Below are 26,946 nucleotides of genomic sequence, written 5' to 3' on the forward strand. Positions count from 1 at the left end.
AACTATATTTGGTGTGTGTGTAGGTATGTGAGAGCGTTTGATTATATCTAGAGCACTGTCTGTAAAACATTTAAAATGAAGCAAAGAGCTCAGAGAATGAGATTCACCCCCAAGTGATGTTCAGAGTCAAGGTTGTTTTTCTCATATTAGAAAGCCGTTTACTCCATGCTGTTTTTGAGAAGGTGTCTTTTCAAATGCTCAGTGATATAGTCCTGAGCATCAACAGCAGGAGGGAGAATTGGTTTTCTATCTTCAGTTTGGCCACATAGCTATTGAAACTACATGAAACTACAGGGTCAAGGATCATATCATCCAAAGGACTAAAGGGGAGTCTTTGTTTTGTTTTTTTCTCTCTCACCTCCCCCACCCCAAGGCAGGATGGAATTTTCTCAGTTCAGTATTTGGATACAGAAATTTGGAAAGGAGAAACTCTGTCATGGAATAATAAATAGAACTATATTTATGACATAAACTAGAAATGATACCATTGTAATTTTGTACTATTAAAAGGGAAAAACGTTATATTAGAAAGTATGTGCAAAATACACTTACTGGAATATAAAAGGTTAAATTTTTGAATTATTAGACATGTGTAGTTGATATATTTAAGTTTAAAAAAAAACTATACTTGATTCCAATGTACTTTCTCAATGAAATTTTCTTTTTTTTTTAATTTTTTTAAATTTTTATTTATTTATGATAGTCACACAGAGAGAGAGAGAGAGAGAGAGGCAGAGACACAGGCAGAGGGAGAAGCAGGCTCCATGCACCGGGAGCCCAACGTGGGATTCGATCCCGGGTCTTCAGGATCGCGCCCTGGGCCAAAGGCAGGCACCAAACCGCTGCGCCACCCAGGGATCCCTGAAATTTTCTTAAAACAATTCTTTATGCTATTTCTATTAAGACATTCACTATTTTGGAAGTGTTCCAATATGACGCTATAACATTTCAATATCCACCTTTTAAAATTCATCTAATCCTGGCAGAACACCTAACTATGCCAGGCATAATCCAGATGCTGGGCTGTGTTAAAGGAACAAACAAGAACCCTTGCCCTTGTGAAGCTTACATTCTACTTGAAACATACAGTAAATAACTAAATTATACATTTTATGGTACATAACAAAGTGCTAAAAAATACAGGAAATAGAATGGGGGAGTAGATGAAATGTTACATAAGATGAATAAAATGCTGGTATTTGAGCAAAGACTTGAAAGAAGTGAGGAAATTGGCATCTGGGTATCAGTGAGGAGAGTGGTACAAGTGGAGCTGGAGTGGGTACAAAAACTCCAAGCTGGGAGCATGTTTGACCAGTCCCAGGAAATGTAAGAAGACCATTATGGCTCTAATAGTGAGACATTGGAAGAGTGGTAAGAAATGCTATCAGAGGTAGTAGGGGGAAATATCAAGGCCTTGAAGTAGCTTTTATTTTGACTGAATTAGAGAGTTGGGGTGGTTGTATGTAGAGGAGTGTTCCAATATAAATTTTTTAAGGATCCCTATGGCTGTGGTACTGAGGATAAACTATGATGAGGGGAGCCAGGGTTATGAAATGTGTTTGAATTGATACATTTTGAATATAGTCTCCATGACTTCCTGGTAGAAAGAATGCAAGGTTTGAGATAAGAGAGATCTTAAGGTTGACTCAAATTTTGGACTAAACAAGTGAAAGAATTCATCGGTAATGGAGTCAGGAAAGATTGTAGATGGCTCAGATATGGTGGGGGGGGAAGGAGAATTCAGTTTTACACAAGTTTCTGACACTATTTTCAACTGGAGAGGTTTAGATCTATAATATGTATATACTATATTACATGTATATGTAATATTTAATATATTAGATGGATATGTAACATATATATTCCTCAAGGAACAACAACTTAGGTATAGATATATACTTGGGAATTGTAAACAAAATTGGAAAAAAAAAAAAACAGCCCTAGCATTAAGAATGGTACTAATGGATCAACATAGATCCCGTAAATAAATGTAATTTTTGTGTAACCTTAATCAGAGTATTGCAGTACCCTGATCCAAACTACCACATTTGTAAAGCTTCTATGATAGCTATTCTCTGGTTTAATTCCAAAAATAAGCATGTTAAAAATATCATGACTGATATTGGCAAATCATTCTATATAAAACAATTATGAATAAAACAATTTTTAAGCATTCAGCTTCTTTTTTTTTTTTTTTTTAAGATTTTATTTATTTATTCATGATAGTCACACAGAGGGAGACAGAGAGGCAGAGACACAGGCAGAGGGAGAAGCAGGCTCCATGCATCGGGAGCCCGACGTGGGATTCGATCCCGGGTCTCCAGGATCATGCCCCGGGCCAAAGGCAGGCGCCAAACCGCTGCGCCACCCAGGGATCCCAAGCATTCAGCTTCTTACAACTATAAACACTCTTCTATTTATAAAATCTCTTATTTAAACTTCATTTCAGAAAACATATTACAATATAACTTTACTATCAGTTAATAAACTCTTTTACTGTGGAGAATACAAATGACAAATATAAATGTGAACAGGATGGATTCAAGGAAAATCTTCCTATAAACTTCTTGCCCTACTGCTGGTCCTGGGTTAGAACCGTATTCTAATATGCTTTATCAGTGACATGGATCACCACAATTCTTATGTACTCTGTGAATTTTCTGACAGTGACAGTTATTTTATCTGAATAATTTGTGGACAATCATTGGTGTATGATCTGAGCTCAGTAAATTCTTGAATAAAGTGGTCCTCATTCCTCCACTCTCTGAGCTCATATTTGAAATTTGACAACATTTAAACTTGAAAATAAATTTTGAATATAAAAACATTTTGCAGTAGGAATGAATATTCATAAAGGAGTTTACCTACAAATGCTATGAATAGCCCCATTGTTTTCATTATTAGTTTAAAAATACAAAAAATTCTAAAACAATGATTAAAACACCAATAAGGCATATAAGTGTTTAATACATTCATACAGATGATTCTATTCTGTAAGTAAAAGGTCATACATATCTAGAAATGTTCAGCTATCAAAATAAGGTATCTGATAAAGACAAACTGTAGATATCACAGGCTTTGCTTTTTTTTTTTCAGTAATAGTCAATTTGGAATTTGTTTTATAGTCTGTTTTGTACAACAAATGACTTCACTTGACTAACACGTGTAGTTTAATATAAAACATAAATTCTTGAAAATGTGACCCTACATTTGTAATCCTACAAATGATTAAATCCTACATAGTTTCTATGGTTGAGTTGTAGATTGAATAGAATCTTTCATGGTGAATAAAGGGAAATGGAATATGATCACTTAGAGATTACTTCTGTGCAAGAGAAACTCAAAGCAAAACACAACAAAACAGTACACAATAACATTGCCAAGGGAGAATAATAACGTTATTATTCTTAGTAATGAAAGAGCAAGAGAAATCGGTCCAGTAGTACATGCAGGAAAAGTTCACATGAGTTTGTTGTTTATAGTCTCCCTCACTTAAAAATCAATGAAAACATTGGGAAAGCCACAAATGTACCTTGTAATTGCAAAGCGTTATGATGGTCTTATTTGCCCTAATGACAAAACTTAGAATATATACAAAATCTTTGAAATGTTTGTCTATAAATCTTCTATAGTGATCACTTATTTGGAAAATGTTTCAAATGGTACACATCATTAATACTTCAAAATGAATACTAAAATTTTGAAATAAAATTATGAAAAACCTTCATAGCATCGATAAAAAAAAAAACCTATCATTTCACACAATAGTCATTGCCTACAATGTAAATTTTACTAGGCTTTGAAAGTAAAATATTGAATGGAGAAAATCTTGCTTCAAAAGGCTTAACACTCTTAACTATAGAGAACAGAGGGTTGATTGGGGGGGATGTGTTAAAAGGTTGTTGGGTAATAAGGGCACTTGTGATGAGCAATGGGTATTATCTGTAAGTGATGAATTATTAAATTCTATGTTAACAAGTGGAATTTAAATAAAAACTTGAAACAAAACTAAAAGAAAAAAAAGGCTTAAAATTTTGCTTGATATTGGTCACATTGAAAAGGGAATAGCAATTAACATTTGTTATACTAATTGCCTGTGATTGGAGTATAGTGTGCCTTCAGAGCAGTTAGGCAGTACCAGTTAATAGAATAGAATTAGTCATACACTGTATCAGTTTCCTATTGTGGCTGTAACAAATGGTCATTGATTGAGTGGCTTAAAACAACTTTTGTACTGTTCTACAGCTAAGAAGTCTAGAATGGGTTGCCTGGGTTGCATTCCTTCTGGAGGATCTAGGAGAGAATCTTCATCTTGCCTCCTCTAGTTTCTACCGGTTGCCTGTAATCCTTGACTCATGGCTTCTACTTCCAAAGCTAGTGGTGTAACCTTTTTCAATCCCCATCCACTATATTTATAGCTTTCTCTGACTCATCCACCTACCTCTTATTAGGATTTTTGTGATTACACTAGGCCCACCTGAACAGTCCATGATGCTCTCCTCAAGATTTTTAACTGGATGACCAAAAATCCCTTTCGCCATGTAAAATAATATATTCCTGGGGATTAAGTCACAGGCATCTTTGGGGATCACCTTGCTTGCCTACTCAGGAAACATCTTACTTTTTTCTTGTAAGTTACATATAAAAAGACCAATTTCTATTAGGCAAGAAAATATTTAAGAAATGATTCTGTGACATTTGATTATTTATTTAGAGAGAGATCCTCCATTTTGGTGTTCCCCTCACAAATTGATCAGATAAAGAATTCTATGAGAATCTTCTATTTCCAGGGGATGCCATTGGTATAGATTATAATGGGAATGGCTTCACTGGAGTTTTATAGTATTACATTACATGACTAACCACAGCTGCACTTTTTTTTTTTTTTTTCAGCAGCACTTTTTTAGGATACCAATGGAAATTACAAAATTCTTCAGAAGGGATTTGGCAATTTGTATCAAAATTCAACTATGTATGCCCTCCTGGTAACTTCCTTTTTGTTTAAATATACAGTATATTATATATTTTTATAAGAAAACTTTTATGTATAATGATAGTCATTCTAATGTCTAATTTAATGAAACATTATATAAACAGTATAAAATTTATGATATCAGTAGTTTAAGTAAAATATTTAAATCCATTTGTAATATTTAAATCTCACAATGAGTTTCTACTGTTAATTGGGCATACTTAAGTGGTATAATCAGAATAAAAGTTTCAAATAATAGAGAGTTAAATCATAGTTGATTTCCATACATATTTATCTCCTTTGTCTACCAGTACCCCCAACAAAATGTAATAAAATATATTAATCTATTACACAGAAGTATACGATTGGTAAGAGTGCAGTAAAATTTCAATAAATGGAAGACAGGAAGTAGAAATGTGGTGACTAACTCAGGAGAATAGAAGGACATACAACTCAAGCACATTGATTTTAAACTGATCCTTATTTCTTTGGATGATTTCATTTTTGATTCAAAAATCTCCAGATGGGGGATGCCTGGATGGCTCAGAGGTTGAGCGTCTACGCTCTGGTCAGGGCATGAATCCAGGATCCAGGATCAAGTCCCACATTGGGCTTCTTGCAGGGGACCTGCTTCTCCCTTTGCCTGGATCTCTGCCTCTCTCTCTTGATGTCTCTCATGGATAAGTAAATAAAAAAAAAAAAAAATCTCCAGGTGGATCTCTGTTTTTTCAAAGTTTAGGACGAAAACCTTAGGATTGCTGGAAAGGAGAAGAGAGGTCTAATATCTCATTTTCTAGGAGTTCTGCAGGCATAGATGTTGCCCTGCCCTACCTACCACCAATCTTGGGCAGCCAAAAAAGTGACATAATTGCACTCTGTAGGTCATGCATTTTCTATTTTCTCCCTTAGCTATTATCAGTTTCTCACCCCCCAATCCACCTCTGCTTATTAGAACCCAACACTTCCTTTTCATCTAAAGAAATTTGATACTCTTTTGCCCTAAAATTATAATGAATTCACTAAATGGATTTATCACATGGATCTTTGTAACATTTTTGTAAGATCCAATTCTTTTAAAAATCTCATTTTGCTTACTTCTGGGTTCCACACTTCTGGAAGTGAGTATATGCTTTTTTTTCTTCCTCAATATAACATGTTTCTTCTGGTTAAATCTAAAACTATATATCTGCAGTTTGACAGTGTGGATACATTCATTGGGAATGTATTTCCTCGTTATTTCATTTGATTTACTAAGCAATATTTCATATTTGACTATTTACAGCACATTTATCAACCAAAGCATTGCCACATGGATAAGATAGCCTATTGTGAAGGAATGTAGTCTCACGAGACAGATATCGAAATCTAATGTTGAATAAATAATCTAACTGAGGTATGTACAAATGTATATGGGCATGCACAACAATCACCTTGAAAGGGACTTCACATAAAATAGGTCACTGAGTTGATCCTAGAAAAATTGAATGAATACCATGAGATTCAGAAAGCTTAACATTAGTACCAGAATAATTAGTATGTGCAAAATCAGACATAGATGGAAGAATCTTCTCAGGAAACATAATAGCTAAAAAAACCTTAATTCGTGTTTTGGGGACTTTAATAGTAGTTCTAAAAATATTTTGGGAAAGTTCTGGGCTTTGATTTTCACTTTCCTGCCAGTCATTTAACCTCTCTGCTGTTCCTTGAGTATAGGTTTTTTTTTCTTTTTTCTTTTTTTTCCAGTTTCTATCTCTTCATTGCAACTCTAATAGCTCAAATTCAAGCTCACATGAGTGAGTACACTAATCACAAGAATGACTGAGTTTATGAGCATCCTACAAATCTCTTCACAAAGTTCACTACTATAATTCAGTTGGACAGGTAGTTACTTGAGTAAAGGAAAATAAAAAGGCTGTCTAAAATTCGTTTATTAAATTAAAAAAAAAACACAGAGAAAAAAAATGTACTTTTCAGCAGTACTACTTTCAGAGTAAAAAGTGACCTCCATGCTCTGAAAATGTCAGTAAATCGTCTTTGCTCATGTAATTGAAAAATGACTGGATGTTTGTACGTTTGCAGTTTTGCATGTTTCTCACCAAATCATACTTAGAATCCAAAAAAATGTGAAATTCATAGTGAAAGTTGAGGACAATATCATTAGCCTTTGGGATACACACTATTTAGTAGGTCATATTTTGCCTAACTCACATAATTTAAACTAGCAACACTAAGTTCCATGTCCTAGTTGTCATATGGCTGGGTATTTTTGTTTTCTTTTTTTTTCTTTCTTTCTTTTTTTTTTTTTTAAGTGACCTCAGATGCAGAGGATTGGCTTAATTCTATTCATGGAACATTATTTCTGTGCAAGGCCCACTTTTTTCTGTTCTACCACTATTTGTTTCTGTATTATCTGTTATGTCCTCAACATTATGCATTTTCCATTTATAACAAAGTAAGGAGCAATTATGAAATGATAATTCAGTTGTGTACCTATTCAAATTGAAAAATTAAAGGATCTGATTTCCAAAGATCCTTATTTTTCTCTGAAATCTGTAGTGAATTAAAATCAGTTGAATAGTTTAATGAAAGGGAGCTGAAAATTAACGCAAATGTACTATGTCCTCTGTCAAAATAAACAAAATGATTGGGCCAATTTCTTCTAGTACTATGCCAGGCAGGTATAGAAACTATAATTTTACAGAAAAAAAGGCACTGGAATTTGAATAATTTGCCAGTGGATTACATTCATGTATGAATCTAAAAGTATCCAGTTACTTTCCATTCTCCATGTCTCGGGAGAGACATGTTATTTGCTTTGAATTTTCCGGATGACTATTTAAATAATTGTATCCTTTAAACTTTAGATCTAAAAAAATAAAAAATAAATAAAACAAAAAATAAACTTTAAATCTTACCTTAACACCAAAAACAAAACCTGCTAGAACTTTGCTTGTTTATGCATGGTTTATAAAGTACAAAATTCAAATTATGTACTGTTCTATTAAAAATCATTCTTTTAGAAAGTAGATTTCAATACAGACAATGGAGCAATTGCTTGCTTAAACAAGTATTGGTAATTACCCGAGGCTTATTCCTTTGTTACAACATGAAGAAATGCATAAATCCTAATGCCATCCAGTTACATAACATTTCGTGAACTGAATTAAAATAAGCATTTATACTTTATTTAGCAAAGAGAATTTGCCACATAAGGGGGTTCAATTGAACTATTTCATATACATACTCACACACTCGTTTTCCTCAAGTGCAACCAGACTTCATAGTTGAGATTTAATCATCTTCTATGAAAAGTGAGAAACAATATGATCGGGAAAAACAGATTATTTATAAATTGTTCTACCTCTGTTTGTAGAGCAGGAAGAAAATTTGGATATCAACTGGTTCAACCGTCTCCCTGTACAATTGTGGAAATGGGTTAAATGATCTGCTCAATGATGTTATTTTATAAAATGAATCATTTCCTTATAAGACTCCCACTACCAGTTTGGATCTCTGGACTTTGGACTGCTTTTTTTTTTTTTTTTTCATCATTGATTGATCTTAAATCTATAATAGGATTCTTAAAATATCATAGGGAAACTAGTGTGATACGGTGTGCAGGATGGTTTGGAGAAGCATAAAGAGATTAATCCAGAGATCATGGTAGATGAAGAAAGGACAATGGGAAAATGGAAATAAAAGATACTGAAGCCCAGGATGTGGTTAGCATGTTGGGAATTAAGGATCTAGAAAGTCATAGACTTGCTTAAAGTTTTTTTTTTTTTTTTTTTTTCTGTTTTTGACTTGCTTGAAGTTAAAGAAGACTGCTATGCTTGCAAAGGATATTTTAATGGTACTGACACTATCAAAACAAGAGCTTGAATAATGAGATCATTTGTGGACAGGGAACTGTAGGCTTATATGCTTCGCACATATGAGAGAGAAATACTAGAAATAAAATCAGTACTTCCCAATAACTTCAAAACTTTACTGCCTTCAGTAAGAGACAAGATTATACAAAATTTTAAGATAAAAACCATGAAAAATGTCTCATGATTTCAATAAGAATAAGGTTGCACAAGGTGTGGAATGTACCCATACAGAAGGATCAGATTTACTGACATAGCAAATTATAGTTTAAGTTTATAAATAACTGAATATTAAATGGCTTAGCTAGTCAACACATTTGTCATGCTTTTGAAATAAATGGCTGTGCTATTTATAGTTTAAAAATAGTAATTGTAGTACATCTTAATTTTAAGAAGATTGTTATGCTTTCTGTAGAAATTTTGAGACACCTCTTGTGAGCAAAAAGAGATGAAAATCCAAGGAAATTAAGAGGCCAGTACTAGTAATTTCCCAATCTGTAGTGAATGCAAGACAATCTTGTAGAAATAACTAACTTTATTGGCTCAATGACAGTGGGAAGTAGACAAGCTTCTGTATTCCTTGAACGTCAGTGAAGACTTCTTATGTTAACGTCTTTTAAACATTTGCATATAACCATTTGGTTAATTTGGAAAGTTAGGCAAAACGTCTTAGAAGAAGAATCTTTAACTTCTAGAGAGCAGGATCCAACCTGAAATGAAAAATAGTTAACTGCCCTTTGCTGTAAATAATCAAGCACATGCTTGGCACTTTGTCTAGGATTCCTACTGGTCATTGACCAGTAGTATCAGGAATAGTAGACCATCTGCAAAATTCACCATATTAAATACTACAATTATATTATTCTAAAAACAATATACATAGAACTCTTAAACCTTTATATCACTTTGGAAAACTAAAACCTTGTACCACTTTGGAAAATAGGAACTGGTCTTTGGCAGGAAGAACAAGGGCTTTCTCTTAGATTAGAATTAGGCTCATAAATATTTTTTATTTTATAATATAAAATAGATTTAGAGAAAAGTTGAAAAGATAATACAGGGATGCCTGGGTGGCTCAGCAGTTGAGCATCTGCTTTTGGCTCAGGGCGTGATTCTGAATTCCCGGGATAGAGTCCCACATCGGGCTCCTTAAACGGAGCCTGCTTCTCCTCCCTCTACCTGTGTCTCTGCCTCTCTTTCTGTGTCTCTCATGAATAAATAAATAAATAAAATCTTAAAAAAAAAGAAAAGATAAGATAATACAGGAAGTATTTCCCCTGACTTAACTTCTTCTTTTTAACATTCTACACCTCATAGTACATTTGTCAAAACTAAGAAATTCCTACTTAGTATGTTACCATTAACTAACATCAGATTTTATTTGGAGTTTAACAACATTTTCATCAAGTTCTTTCTGTTCAAAGATCCAATTCACCATAACAGTTTCTCTGCCTTTATTTTCTGTGACCTTGGTAGGATTGGAGAGTAATGGCCAAATGTCCTACAGAATGTCCTCTAATCTGGGCTCCTGTGATGTTTTTCTCATGATTAGATTTAAGTTACGGATTTTTGGAAAGAATATTGGAGTTGAAATGCCCTAGTGCTCAATTTATATCAGAGATTAAATGGTATCCACATACTGTAATTGGTGATGTTAAGCTTCATCTTGGATAATATAATGTTGCCAGGTTTTTCCACTGAAAAGTATAACAATGTTCCTTATATCTATTCTGTTCTTTGAAATAGAGCCTAGTTTACCCAAGGGGTGAAAGAGGATTAAAATCCAACTTCTTAGAAGGGGAAGTACTACATGTTATTTGGAATCCTTCCGTAAAACAGATTACACAAATAGTTTTTAGAACAGCTCAGAATACAAATTTTATTCTGAATAATGTATTACAAATAATGAATATTAACATGTTTTTCACAATTACATTATACCTTTTGTCAAAATATGAAATAATTTGTACAGTTAGGGTTGAATTTCCCCTATATTTATGTTTTCAAAATTCTTCCTTTCTATCTTTGACTCAACCACCTTTAGGAAATGGTCCTATATGCAATGCTTCATGATTTATTACTATATAGTAGTCCTAAAAGAATCATATGGTTTTCATGTAAACTTTTACATTTTTCTTTAATCTTGTAATCTTTTTATTCTTTACTATTGCTTTGAGATTTGTCCATATTTATGTCAATAGTTTATTTTGTCTGCTGTGTTTTATGTTTTGAATATGACCTTTTTCCCTTTAATTACTAATGGACTTTGGGTTGCTTTCCATTTTGAGGCCATTACAAACATTACTTAGTGAATAGGCTTATAAATTTCTCTTTGGGCATTTGGAGAAACTCATTACAGAGAAGCTGTTTTTCAACTGCAGCTGTATGTTAGAATTCCCTAAAGAGTTTAAAAAAGAAAAAATCATTGCCTGGGCTGGACCCTAGATTCTTCCTTAAGTAGCAGATTCTGTGTAAATGGCTGTGTATATTCTTATAACTCCCAAGAAGTCCAATATATAGAGAGCAGTAAAATTATTATTCATAGATATGTGTGGAAATAGACTTGTGTAGTATTTCTTTCAACTATATTAGATCTCTCTCTCTCTCAAAAGTGGTTGTACTACCACTATATGCAAGTTTATTTTTTTTAAGATTTATTTATTTATTCATGAGAGACACAGAGAGAAAGAAAGGCAGACACATAGGCAGAGGGAGAAGCAGGCTCCCTGCAGGAAAACCGATGTGGGACTCGATCCCGGGACTGGGATCACACCCTGAGCCAAAGGCAGACACTCAACTGCTGAGCCACCTAGGCATCCCTAAAATTATTCTTAATAAAATCCAGTTTAAGGAATGAATCATAAGTGGTTTTCACTCAAGACAAATATTCAATATATGTGTTTGCTGAAAAGCTTTAAACATTCTGGTATCCCATGTTTCCAATATTTATTTCCATTACTTTATTCCTTATTTATCCCATCATAAAATTCATTAAGTAAGAGAGACTACAGTGAACTGGCAAGAATGATTTTTTGGCATCTATAGAGAAGAATAGGACTCATTTTTTTTTCTGCCTTAATCGCATAACATATGGTTTTAAATTTTTATCAAATTACCTGACTTGAAAATGGACTGATTTGCATGATTTTACTGAGGCATTGGTATAGCCCTGAGACAGCCAACTTGACCCGATCACCAAACCATAGAGATGAATGGCATTTTTGAAATTTTAGAAGTCTGAGAAGTTTTGGTATTAATTTTTAAATGGTTAGAGAGGATTCCAACTCTGGTTCTGGACTTTTGTTGTTAGGAGTTTTTACTTCTTACCTTAAGTTATCATGAGCTATCTTCACTAACTCTCAAATTATGTAATAATCCTGTCCAGACATAGTGCTGACTGCAACTTAGAAGCTCAGGCCAGGAGAATACAGATGGCTAAGTGAGAACACCAAAATTGTGTAAGAGCTTGAAGAAAGATCAGAGTTACTTTAAAAAAATAAGACAATACTAAACAAAAAGTTGCATAGCAATATCGCATTTGGGAGTTTTCTTCATGCTTTCTTCAGTGACATTTTCTTTTAGTGATATTTTATTTAAACTAGTATTTTTCAGTATTTAAAATTTTAGGGTTTCACTTGCTATTTTCTTGAGCTAAAATAACACAAAAATATAGAGAAAGAAGTGACCAAGAGGCCAAGACGAAAGCCAAAGTCTTTCTAACTTAACCTGAGAAGCGAACATACATTATTTCTATTGTATATGGTTGATCACATAGACCAATTCTGGAAAGGTGTGAGGGAACTACAAAAGAGTGTGGTGTGAATGTCAGGAAGGGGAGAAATTGGGGATCATTTTTTGCATCTGGCTATATATATATATATATATATATATATATATATATACTTATATATACTTAGTGCAGATTCACTATAAAAGTTGAACAAATGTGATTGTTACTTTATACAAAAATCCATTGTTTTATTGGATTCTTTTGCCAGATCAGTTAAATGAGGGACAGAGGTTTCAAGTTTCATTTATGATCATGAGATTAGTGTTAACTAATGATAGTCTTGCTGTTTTGATATCAGAGCCCATTATTTTTCTACTGAATGCAAAAACAAAACCAAACTTTTCTCTCTTGTATATGTCTGAATACGTATTTTTGTATGTGCAAGTGATATGGTTAATATTAGGCTCCTAATCTTCTCCCTGCCCCAAACTTGTTCCTCCAACTATGTACCCTAAGTTAATGGCAACTGCATATTTACTTAAGTCAAAACTTGGAGTCATCTTTCACACCTACACACAATCTAGCAGCAAATCTTGGCTAAACTTTCCAATCACTTCTCTTTAACTCTCTTTATCTAAACTCTTCTGACCCCAAATAACAGCAGGATTCACTTGGATTATTATAGAAGCCAATTTCATCATGTTCTCCACACAACAGCCCCCTAAAAATTCTATTAAAGGTTGAGTCTTCTTATTCCATTTCCCTACTAAAATTTCCAATAACTTCTCATGTTATTCCCACTTAAAGCCTAAGCCTTCTCAAGGCCCCACACATAACTTTCACATTTCTGATGAAATTCTCATGTATCTTTTCACTCGCTGTCTCCTATGTTCTGTCCTTTCATTATGCCAGGCTCATATCACTTGTTTGAACTCCTATTAATTTATAAAACAGTTAGGGCTTTTTTTTTTTTTTTAATACTTTTCCTTCTTTCTGGTATTCTCTTATCTGAAGTTTTCATTCCTTCATTGAGATCTTTAACCAAATACAAATTCTTAGTGATGCCTTTCCTATTAACCCTATTTAAGTTGCATTTTCTTCTCTCCAAAATACTTCCCTTCTTTCCTATTGTACATTTTCCTTAATAACTAGAAGAATCCAATATACTTTTTTTCTCTAGTTTCTTAACATATCATAGTTAAAGTAGGAGGCCAGAACTTTTATTGTTATGTTTATATAATATTATAAGAAAACTACTTGTCAGGAAATTGGTACTCTACACAGTAAAAGAAATCCACCATAAATAATCACAATCATAAAGTTTTATGTTAGGAGTGAAACTAATGTAACTTACTATTACTTTAATAGACATTCCAAAAAGGAGGAGTGAAGCAAAACAAACACAACCGGCTCAATTTATTACATTGGTCACAGTAGGCTTTGAGGGTGCTTCATTCCATATCAAAGGCTTTTGAGATGTAGCAGTGAACACTAGGTAGTGCAGATCTATCACTTTTTATTTTTTAAGGCAAATAAAACACTCTATTGTGAAGTTGGAAAAATATGGCAGAAAAAGGATCAGATAAGTGAAACATGTTTATGGCCACATTTGAAAAGTTGATCTATTGCCACTTACAGAAGAAATCCTAAAACTATTCCCACTGGACTTCAGTTACTGACTCCAACAAAATGAATGTACTGTATGTAATCATGTGTATACTGGTTTAAAAAAAAAAAAAAGTGAAGGTAAATCAAGTAGGGATTGAGCTAGTTACTGTCAAAAGGAAATAAAGGCAGATTGGATTCCTGGGATGATAGGATAAGGAGCCAGTGATTCTATGGATTGAGAGGGTTTTAGAGAAAGGAATGAAAGAAGAAAGACAATCCTTAAATAGTTTTTCTTCAATGTATTATTGATCAGTTTAAATTCTACTTTTAGAATTCAATAGAATCCTTACTCAAAATACTGGTTTATCATAAATCGAACATAAAATAAGTGCCCACATTCCTTAATACTGCAGTAATTTACAGTTAAACAATTCAAATTAGGCAATTGTTGATGAATTCACATTCCTCTTGGAATCACTGTTGAATTCATGCTCTTAATCCCTTGCTAGAAATGTCGCAGGGAAAGATAAGAGAGGAAATACCATAGGAGGGTATTGTTTTCAATACCTGCTATGTCTCATGCTATCATACATAATAAACTGCATATCCTCTGGGGAAAAAAAAAAAAAAAACCTCAAAGGTGGCCATTACCATTTTAATGGAGACATGGAGGTTTATTTATTTTTTAAATTAATTAATTAATTTTTGACACGGAGGTTTAAATCATTTATATAAATTGCCAAAGTCTAGTAAAGGAGCAATCAGAATTTGATGAACTATATTGAATTCTAAAAACATTTTCTACCCATACTATATCATCTTCCATTTGAGTTAAAAGAAGCAGGAACTGTATATTATTTGACCCAACCTATTGTTTGTATCCATATCTATAATCTCTAGATTGGATGAAATGGATGAAAGAAAAATTTCTAATTTGTCTAAGAATTATAAAGTAGTAATCAATCTTTTTATACATCTTCTTTTTCACACCTCACCCCCAAGTTAACTGGAGTCTAACACATACTAAATGATTAATATCAAGTTAAATAGATGTGAACCATAAATATAGGCTTAATGAATCCATGATCATCAAAATATATTAAATATAATCCTATGAAATTGAATAAAAAAATGTATGGGCATGAAAGGCTTTTCTCAATTCCACTAAACCCAAAATATTAATATACATGATTTCTGTGAATTAACCGACTACTACAAGGAAAAATATGAGTTGAGAAATTCAGAATTGAAACTTAAGGTAAATATTTTATTCTTCCCATTTTATTAAAACGAATGGAAGAAACAGCAATGGAATGAACTTCAAAATTCATCCTTCTAAATAGAAAAAAATATAAAAGCCAAAGAATAAATGAGTTATAGTGATATAACAAAGTACTCATTCAAGTAAATAGAAAAACAGAAAAAGAGATGATTGGGCAAATTCAGTAAATGTAAGTTCAACATATTTTAAAATTTAAAACACAAATGTCCAATACTGAACTAATAACTTTTAAAATTCAAATCAGTAAGGGGAAAAAAAATGGTCAGAAAGAACTCTTGTGGTGATGTAAGAGAAAATCACTTCAAGGAAGAATAATGAGCTATATATATCACAAGCCTTATTTGTGTTTAACTCTGCCTAGATCATTTGACTGCCAGGAATTTATCTTTAATCTTGAAACTTAATCTTGAATGTAAATCTTTATGTACAAGATTCTCATGAGTGTTAATGTTAGAATGGAAACGTGGTTTATTGAACTGCATTATGTAGAAAGAAGAGGCATGGTAACAAAGACTTTGGCAATACTTAAGTAAATGAACATGACACATAATGCTATATGACTTTATATTTTAAAAATTATATACAACAAAAGAGCTGGATTAAATATGTTAACCCTTTGATTTTTTTGAGTCAGATTATGATTCTCATTTTACTTCTACACTGTATATATTTAACATTGGACAAATTATTTTTATAATCAGAAGAAGTCTATCCAAAAGCAATTTCATAATTTTGTCCTGATTCTTTTGGCAAGTGTGCCTTTAGATTTTTCTGTAAATGGGACTAAGTGGGAAACCTCAGGTATCTTTTAATCTTCCTTGCTACTCAACCCCATCTTTCAGTCAGTTGCCAGGACACTTTAATTCAAGCTCCAAATACCTTTTAAAATCTATGCTCCCTGCTTTCTCCTCCCACTGCTATTGCTTTGGTTCAGTATATTCTTGGTATTCTGTGGGAATGTTAAAATAGCCACCCAACTGGTTTCCTTTGTTCCGGTCCAGCTCTACCTCCTGCCTTTCCTTCAATTCCTCTTCCTAGCCACTGCCAGAAGATCTTTCTATGACACAATTCTGGTCAAGTAATTTTCCTGATTAAAAAAAACAAAACAAAAAAGCTCATAACTTTCCCTTTCTTACAAGATTGGATGTTTTACCATGATACCTGAACTTTCAAAAAATGGGCTTTGTTTTCTTTTATGGATTTCTTTTAACACTAACCCCAATACACATGCATACAGACACATATGCATGTCCATTGTATGCCTTAAAGGGTCTAGTTACCCTATTTGCTATTTTCAAACACTTTGTGAATTTGTATTTGTGTATGCATTTTTTTATTTAACACGTTCTATTCTAAGCCTGGCAAAAATCTTACACATTCTTCACAACACAGTTCAAAAATTGCTGTTTCCATACCACATACAAATATTAAGCACATTTGTCAATGCTCCTAGAGTGTTCTAGGCAGCTAATATTTCACACTGTCTAATAAACTGTTCTTTGCTCATCTTTACCATTAATAGCTAGCTATATGATTAGTACCCTGGAGGCAAAGGCTATATCTCATTTATTTCTATGTTTTTGCGTCCTGAACTATATATATAGTGTGTAGTAGATGCTCAACACTTTTGTGAGTTAAATCTAAGTAAGTGCCATTAGGCAATACCTCAATGATGTATAAAGATTTTATAAAAGCTCTTTCTTCTGGTGAACTGAATGTTGCCATACATCTGTTATGAGAACTGATATATTATGCTTTTAGCCTCTCATTCATTACTTGACACACAGCAGTCTGCCTTTCAGTCCCACAATGTCACCGATGATATTCTCCTTAGGGTCTCCAATAAGACATTGCTGATTTCAAGGATCCCATTTACTTTGTTTTTGATGAATTAATTTCTATTAGTTTTATAGCCATTTTTTTTCTTGCTTGCACATGCTTCAGGGTTGGAGTCTCTTCAATGCTCATTTTTGAAACTTTACCTCCCCTTCGTGATTCCCTTACCCCTCTGGTGCTGGCATTTCCGTAATGCTCTGGACGCTATATCTCTGTCTTAGTTCATTTTTCATTTCTGTTCTTAAATGTTGAATATCATTTGCACTTGTCTTCTGTATGCTTGTTCCTCATCTTCAGCATAGCCTCTTTCTAATCCCCAATTTTGCAGATCTAACAATTTTTGTGAAGTGTAAATTTTATTGGTTTGGCTCCCTATTTATGAACCCTAATGGTGATCATAAATATGCTTTTGTAAACATTTTTCTTATGTGTTACGACAGAAAATGGGTAACAATCAGACATCAGCACTTCAGAGTTAGCCCAGTATTCAGTCCTGAGGATTCCCTCAGTCACAATATATCATTGCATGAACTCCCAACATTCTTGATCTCTTTCTTCCCCTTTTACATGGCAGCATCTAATATAGTCTGCATTTTATGCTTCTCACCTTTTCTAGATCCTACCACTGTAATTTCCATGAAGGCAGGAATCTTCATCTGTTCCAATTGGTTTTGTTCACTGATGTACTTAAGATTCTACAATAGTTCCTAGCACATAATACATACTCAGTTCACCTCTTTTGAATGAGTGAATATGAGTGTTAAAATTTTACCTCCGTTCTTAAACTTACAAAGTTTTAAAAAAGATTTTATTTACTTATTCATGAAAGACAGCAAGAGGCAGACATAAGTAGAGGGAGAAGCGAGCTCCCCACAGGGAGCCCAGTGGAAGACTCAATCCCAGGACCCCAGGATCACAACTTGAGCCAAGGCAGCCGCTCAACCGCTGAGCCACCCAGGCATCCCAAACTTTACAAAGTTTTATTGGTCTTTCTGTACCTTAATCTTTCTTGACAGTATTTCATAAAATCATTCCAGAGCTGTTTTATATTGCTTTAATGAGTTTCCCTGGAGATTGGATTCCTTAAAGGAATTCCTTAAAGCTCAGGCTCTGCTCTATAATTTCCTTGTACAAACCATGATCCCTAATAGCCCAGATTTGGTGCTCCTTCTGCCTGACTGACTTGTTCTCACTTACTTGCTCTTGCCTGCCTGGTACTATGCCTCTGCTTTCAAGTTTTCTGTCACCATGGTTGTGCAAATCTAGACTTGATTGCTCTTTCTTTCTGGGTGGCTGGATTAAGAGAGAATAGGACTTCTGGATTCCTGTTCAAACAGTGTTACTTATTAGCATGAAAGGGATATAATATTTCTTAATGATAAGAACAACTGGTTAGGGAAGTTAGTATGAAAAAAAGGACATTAGATTGTTGGGTAATGAATTAGTAGAGGATGACAGAAATAAACTTCTTTTATGTGAATCAAGAATAATTAAAAGAATACTGTAGCAATTTGTGAGTTAATTTTTTTGTTGAAGAAAAATGAATTAAACATTCATATAGATAAGAGATCATATGTTCTGATATTACCAAAGTAGGAGATGACAATTCAAATATTTGGAACGGTTAAAAAAAAATTTGGAAGGGGATCCCTGGGTGGCTCAGCGGTTTGGCACCTGCCTTTGACTCAGGACTTGATCCTAGAGTCCCGGGATGGATTCCCACATCAGGCTCCCTGCATGGAGGCTGCTTCTCCCTATGCCTGTGTCTCTGCATCTCTCTCTGTGTGTGTCTCTCATGAAAAAAAAATAAAATCTTTAAAAAAAAACAGTTTGGAACAACAGTAAATGAGACTTAGAAACAGGGAGAAATTTCCAATATTTCTCAGAAAATATAGGACATATACAAAAACCAGAATGGAGATTAAAAAAAAAAAAACACCACCAAGGCTGGAACTTTTCAAAGAGGAATACAGATGACAGTTTCACCCACTAGAGGACTAGAAAATGAACTATTTTGAATGCTTAATCATGGTACTAAAATTCAGATGCCACTTAGATACCTTTCTTCATAGTGTCAAATTAAATCTGCTTGAATCCTGATGCATGTTAATTGGTGCCTGGAGATCTTCCAGTCATGTTGCAGATTGGAGTGGGAAAGGCAATGAAGAATATTTTGAGCCTCTTAAAGTTCTAAATTTCTGTCTCTATAAAATTGCATCGGAGGACATCATTGAATTCCCTCAACTGTGTACCCATTCTACTGCTGTGTTCCAGACAAGACCCAAATATTGCCTCTGATTTCCCTTGGAAAACTATCAGTCATCCAGGGCACACATGCATGTGCATGTATGGATAGAATTTTCTTGAGATTGGGGCACCTGCAGACCTATCCATTAACATATTGCTTGACTTCTTTTCTTCCTGTGAATACTCCCTTCACATATTTTCTTCACAAGTTTCTGGAACCTGATCTTTCTGAAGATTTTTCAAACTCTACAATCTTCATTTCACAAAGCAATTTAACTTTACACTCCTCCACAATATGGTTGCTCACTGTTGTATTTCCTGAACTCACTGATGTACTGTACTGTTTGTGAATCATTGACTATAGGACACAAAATAAGATTTTGAAATGTTCACTTTCCCTTTTCTGTTATTCACCAGTATGTTAGAAGGACAATGAATAAACAGATTTTAATCATTAAACCTATTATAACATCCCCCTTAGATGGCAAAAGTAGCTATATTGAGCTTCTAACTTTTGTTTTCTCTTCTAGTAGTTCTCATATTAGAAAAAGATGCATTCCTACTAGTAATTATGGCTAGAGAAATCATCAAGCACTTCCCTAGGGCCAGTCATTGCTAAGTGTGCTATTTCCATAAGTAAAACTAATGGACATTTATAAATACAGAAATAGAGAATTAAAGATGCTAAGTTTCACATAGATTTTCACTTCATTTTACCTAGATATTCACTATTCTAGCTATGATCCAAACCCATGTAATCTAATCCTCCAATATATATTACCATCACACTGTATCACACTTGCCGTTTGAGAAGAAATGTGGAGATGATCACTTGAGATCATTAATCACAAAGGATTTTAAAACTCTTGATGTTCCTACTCTTGTTCTTTTGAACCACGTTGCCTATATAATGATCATGTAATTGCTGAAATCCCAAGTTTGTAGGCATCTCCCATTCAGTAAGGATGAAGTTTAATTCTGTCTCTGCTCAGTTTCATAAAATATGGGAGTGGAATTGAATGCATTTTCCTCATTTCTTAAAATATTACCATGGGTCCCTGTTCTCTATACTGTCCTCTCATGGTGTTACTGTGCCTTCAGTTCTTTAATGCAGCCTGTAAATTACAGATTTTAAGGGAGAAAAATCTATGATTTAGAACAATGTTGTGAGACAAGGAAATTAAAGGTAAGTTGTCAGAATTATCGAACTAAGAGAAGGTGTATAAGACATTCAACCATAGGTAAACCAATACTTTATATTATAATAGGTTTGAGCCACAAAAGCTCAAGAGTTGTGATCCTTAACATACACTAATCCTTCTTACATGTTTGCTCTTTCCTCAATTAATATTCATTTTTTCTTGTTACAGTCTCAGACCAGGAACACTTAAAGTTCCTGCTAACAACAACAAAAGACAAGCTTGCTAAACAGGCAAGTTTGGCTAAATGGCAAGGTGTTTTTGTTTTTTGTTTTTGTTTTTTTTTCTTTTTTTCCTTCTGTCTCTGCAGTTTTACATTGTATTCCCTTTGAAAGCAGCATTCAACTATTTTCACTCTGTGGTTCATTAATATACAGAAATCAACACTGATCTGAACACAGCTTTTTTTTTTCTTTACTGTTACCTAGACTTATCAATTTGAAAAATTTCATGATGTTGTCCATATTGAAGAACCTCATTTGATTTTTATACTAATGTGTTTAAAATGATTAGGCAAAGCCATAGTTCATTTATATTGCATTCTTACTGATTTTTATTTTTAACAATAATTGATGTATCTTGGTAGACCAAAAGGAATGTGAGAATTCCAGGCCTGACACCCTAGGTCAGATTTATCACTTTCTAGCTGCGTGTCTGTGGGCAAGCCACTTCATGAGTCAGTCATTTTTCATTTCTAAAATGGGCTTAATTATGCCTCCCTCAAAAGTTTGTTCTGACCAATGAGACAAAAGGAGTGAAAGTGCTTCTTTATAAATAGCAAAGTGCCTGGTAAATGTTACATAATTACTTAAAAATATTTTATGTTTATGGAATGTAATACGTATTTTATATTTTATATATATTTAAAAATACGAATGTGTAAGTCCTACACAAGTTTAAGGTATAGATTACTCTGAAGCATATACATCCAATGCTCAACATTAATGCTTAAATTAATACATGGTTAAAAAGATTTTGCTTTAATTTCATTCTTGAGGTAATTGTTGAGTTATGTTATTGCTCTCATAATGTGAGAAAATAATGTAACTTACTTTCCTAGATACCCAATTTGAAACTTAGATGTGGCTGATATATTTTAATTTGGAGACACTATTTACTGAGAGGAAGACAAGGTACAATTTATATCTATTATTATATTTAGTACTCTTAGTATTGAGTTGGAAGTTTTTAGGATATTCAAAAGGCTGTGATACTAAATTATTTAAAAATCTATCCCATCTACTGGCTTGGGATTCAGGTGCTTAGATACTTATAGCGTGATCTGTATGGGCCTAACAAAAGGTGCTGACTCGCTTTCAGGAGTTTTGAACATCATAACTGTTCTGATTCTATATCTGTTCTACCTGCCAGCTGCTTCAACTTCCACTATTTCTCAGTTGATTGCTGGTCATCTAATTTTATGTCATGAAGGTTTTGTTTTTGTTGGTATTTATTTATTTATTTTTTATTTATTTATTTATTTATTTTAAAGTAGGCTCTGCATTTTGTGTGGAGCCCAGCACAGGGCTTGAACTCACCACTGTGAGATTGAGACCTGATCTGAGATCAAATCGGAGGCTTAGCTGACTGAGTCACCCAGGTGCCCCTATGTCATAAGTTTTACTGAACTTCATTGCAATAATCTAGGACTTGAAATCTTACTATTCCAGGCAACTATTGGCCTTTTGGTTTAAGCATTAATAGTAAGATGAAACTTAGCATCCAGCAAAAATTCATTATTGAGTTTTTACATTATCTAAAGTGCTTGTACTTAAGAAATAGATGTTTGAAAGTGGCTCAGATATTATCAAGTTACCAGATAGGCAAAGGAAAATGAATCAGAAAAGGGTTAAAAGACTGGTAACCCATTTTGCTTTTATCTCCCTCTTTTTGAGGAGAGCCATTATCAAATAGAAAGGAGTTTTGCAAGCATTTATGGTTTAAGAGTAGTTTAAAAAAAGAAAACGTAGTTTTATTTTTCTATTTTAGCAAAAAAAAAAACTTTATTTACAATGTAACTTAAATACAAACTTTGTAAAGACTAAATTCTTTATTTATAAGATGAAGTGATGAGTGAGTTGGAGCCCTGAAACTCCTCTTCCTTAAGACACTGTAGTTAGGAGGTAAGTGTCAAAGAAAAGCAGTTTGAAAGTTGAGTTAGAAAAATACTTAGGAGTCAACATGGAGATGTATGTCCTCACAATATTGAAAATACTTAAAGCCAAGGGACTAATTGTGAAACCAACCAAATGGTGTTTTGTTAACCAATCAGGCTGAAACAGTGACTGGAGCAGTGTCTGGCACTCAGGCAATGCTCTATAAATGAGTGATTACTGAATGCTAACTGCCAGGAATTGGCACACACTGGCACTCAATGTCAAATGAAAAGAAGCATTTTGTTAACTTGTTTGATGCAGAGATTTCAATATTCAATATCTTGAATATTGGACATTTAAAAAGAATGCATATTTCCATAGGTAGAGAAAATTATTCTTCTAAATTCTATTTTGTAATGAGTATAGATTCCCAGCAAACTAGCTGCAAAGATAATACAGAAAGATTTCTTTAAAATTTTTGTTTTTGTTTTAATTCCAGCATAGTTAATACAGTGTTATGTTTCAGATGTACAATACAGTGATACAACAATGCTATACATTACTCAGTGCTCATCACAATGAATATGCTTTTAATTCCCACTCACTCTCCCACCCTTCTCCCTCCTAATAACCATCAATTCTCTATAGTTAAGATTCTATTTCTTGGTTTGTCCCCCCTTTTTTTTTTCATTTGCATTGTTTCTTAAATTTCCCATGAGTGAAATCATACGGTACTTATCTCTGCCTGATTTATTTCACTTAGCAGTATACCCTTTAGTTACATGTTATTGTAAATATCAAGATTTTATTATTTTTTATGGCCGAGTGATATCGTGTGTGTGTGTGTGTGTGTGTGTGTGTACCACCTCTTTTTTATCCATTCATCTATGGATGGACACTTGAGCTGTTCAAGTTGTTTGGCTATTGTAAATAATGTTGCAATAAACATAGGGGTACATATATCTTCTCAAATTAATGGCTTTGCATTCTTTGGGTAAAAACCCAGTAATGCAATCACTGGATCATAGAGTAGTTCTATTTTTAACTTAAGTATACTCCTTGTTTTTCAAGTGACTGCACAGTTTGCGTTTATAATAGTGCATGAGAGTTACTTTTCCTCCACATCCTTGCCAATACTTATTTCTTGTATTGTTGATTTTAGCCATTTTAACAGGTATGAGGTGGTATTTCATTGTAGTTTTGATTTGCATTTCCTGATGAGTGATACTGAGCATCTTTTCATGTGTCTGTGGCCATTTGTACATTATCTTTGGAAAAATGTCTGTTGGTGTCTTCTGCCTTTTTTTAATTGGATTTTTCATCTTGGGGGTGTTAAGTTTATAGATTCTTTATATATTTTGGATACTAACTCTTATGGAATATGTCATTTGCAACTATCTTCTCTCATTCAATATGTTGCCTTTTGTTTCTGTTTTGATTCCGTCCTGTGCAGAAGTTTTTATTTTGATGAAGTCCCAATAGTTAATTTGTGCTTTTGTTTTCCTTGCCTTAGTAGACATATCTAGAAAAATGTTGCTATGCTGGTGTCAGAGAAGCTACTAATTATGTTCTCTTCAAAGAATTTTATGTTTTCAGGTCTTTAATCCATTTTGAATTTATTTTTGTGTGTTGTATAAGAAAGTTGTCTCATTTCATTCTTTTGCATGTAGGTCTCTGGTTGTGAAGACACTATATTTTTCCCATTGGATATTATTTCCTGCTTTGTTGAAGATTAATTTATCATATAATTGTGGATTTATTTCTGGTTTCTCTATTTTGTTCTGTTGGTCTATATGTCTATTGTGGCAGTACCCACACTAGTGCTACTTTTTTTTTTTTTTAACCAAGGCTTTGTAGCATCTCTTGAAATTTGGGATTATGATACCTTCCAGTTTTGTTCAAGATTGCTTTGGCTAAAAAACAAAACAAAAACAAACAAACAAACAAAAAGATTGCTTTGGTTATTCAGGGTGTTCTGTAGTTCCATACAACTTTTAGGATTTTTTGTTGTTGTTGTTGTTCTGGTACTATGAAAAATGCTCTTCGTTTTGATAGAGATTGCATTAAAACCACAGATTGCTTTGGATAGTATGGACATTTTAACAATATTCTTCTCCCAATCCATAAGCATGAAATATCCTTCCATGTGTTTGTGTTACCCTCAGTTTTTTCATCAATGTTTTATAGTTATCACAGTATAGGTCTTTTACCTCTTAAGTTTATTCCTAGGTGTTATTTTTGTTGCACTTGTTAATGGGATTGCTTTCTTAATTTCTTTTTGCTGCTTCATTATTAGTGTATAGAAATGTAATTTATTTCTGTACATTGACTTTTGTATCCTGTGACCTTATTGAATTCTAACAGTTATCGGGTGGAGTGTTCAGAGATTTTTATATATAGTATCATCTGCAAATAGTGAAGTTTTATTTATTCCTTACCAATTTGGGTGCCTTTTATTCCTTTTGTTGTCTGATCACTGTGGCTAGGACTTCCAGTAGTACATTGAATAAAAGTAGTGAGAGTGAGGATGCCTAGATGGCTCAGGAGTTGAGCATCTGCTTTCCCTCTGCCTGTGTCTCTGCCTCTCTCTCTTTCTCTCTGTTTCTCATGAATAAACAAGTAAATCTTCAAAAAGATAAAAGTGGTGAGAGTGGATATCCTTCTCTTGTTCCTGATCTTAGGGGGGAAGCTCTCAGTGTCTTACCATTGAATATGATGTTAGTTGTAGATTTTTCATATAAGACTTTATCATGTTGAGGTGTGTTCCCTCTAAAACTGCTTTCTTGAGGTTTTTTTTTTTTTTAATCATGAATGGGTGTTGTACTTTGTCAAATGCTTGTTCTGCAACTATTGAAATGATCATATGTTTTTTATCATTTCACTTGTTGATATAGCACATTGGTTTGTGAATAGTGAAACACCCTTGAGTCCTAGGATTAAATCCCACTTGATGGGACTCCTGGATGGCTCAGTGGTTGAGCATCTGCTTTGGGCTCAGGAAGTGATCCTGAGGTCCAGGATCGAGTTCCTATGAGGAGCCTGCTTTTCCCTTTTCCCATGTTTCTGTCTCTCTTTCTCTCTCTCTTTCTCTCTCTCTTTGTGTCTCTCATGAATAAATAAATAAAATCTTTAAAAAAATAAAAAAATAAACCCCACTTGATCATAGTGAATGATTTTTTAAATGTATTTTTGGATGTGGTTTGCCAATATTTTATTGAGGATTTTTGCATCTGTGTTCATGAGAGATCTTGCCTTACAGTTCTTTTGTGCTGTTTTTATCTGGTTTTATTATCAGGGTAATGCTGCCTTCCTGGAATGAATTTGGAAGTTTCCCTTCCTCTCTATTTTTTTTTTTTGAATAGTTTGAGAAGAATAGGTATTAACTCTTCATGAAATGTTTAGTAGAAATTATCTGTGAAGTCAACTGGTCCTGGAGTTTTGTTTCTCAGGAGATGATGACAATGTAGTTTTTCTTTCCTTTTTTCATTTTTTAATTGCCAGTTCAATTTCTTTAATGATAATTGACCTGTTCAAAATTTTTGTGTCTTCCTGATTGAGTGTTGGGAGGTTATGTTTCTAGGAATTTATTCATTTCTTCTAGGTTCAATTTGTTGACACATAATTTTTCATAGTATTCTCTTATAATCTTTTGTATTTCTGTTATGTCAGTGGTTCTTTCTCCTCTTTCATTTCTGATTTTGTTTGAGCACTGCCTGCCTCCCGGGCTAAAGAGTTATCAATTTGTTGATCTTCTGAAATAACTAGCTGCTGGTTCTATTGATCTGTTCTATTGTTTTTTTTTTGTTTTGTTTTGTTTTATTTATTTCTGTTCTAATTTTTATTATTTCCTTCCTTCTGTTTTTTTTAAGATTGTATTTATTTATTAATGAAAGACATACACACACACAGAGGCAGAAACATAGGCAGAGGGAGAAGCAGGCTCCATGCAGGAAGCCCAATGTTGGACTCGATCCTAGGACTCTAGGCGTGATCCTACGCCCTGGGCCAAAGGCAGACGCTCCACCGCTGAGCTACCCAGGCATCTCCTTCTAATAGTTTTGATTTTTGTTCTTTTTCTAGCTCCTTCAGATGTAAGGTTATGTTGTT

At 33.6% G+C, this 26,946-nt stretch overlaps 2 long non-coding RNA genes across 5 annotated transcripts in view; one reads left to right on the top strand and one right to left on the bottom strand.

The window, feature by feature from the left end:
• The window catches only part of LOC102156931, a 73,190-nt gene extending 52,214 nt beyond the window's left edge, over positions 1-20,976 (top strand). For 2 of the 3 annotated variants that reach the window (XR_005363203.1, XR_005363205.1), the window contains one exon: positions 704-761. This is a non-coding gene — a long non-coding RNA (uncharacterized LOC102156931). Of the gene's footprint in view, positions 1-703; positions 762-20,914 lie in introns of those variants that run through there. The other variant, XR_005363204.1, reaches the window with a different exon arrangement.
• LOC111097010 overlaps positions 1-26,946 on the bottom strand; it is a 56,595-nt gene that overhangs the window by 20,792 nt on the left and 8,857 nt on the right. The window lies entirely within an intron of this gene.

Source organism: Canis lupus, chromosome 8, assembly GCF_011100685.1.
Source record: "Canis lupus familiaris isolate Mischka breed German Shepherd chromosome 8, alternate assembly UU_Cfam_GSD_1.0, whole genome shotgun sequence".
Taxonomy (NCBI): Eukaryota; Metazoa; Chordata; class Mammalia; order Carnivora; family Canidae; genus Canis; species Canis lupus.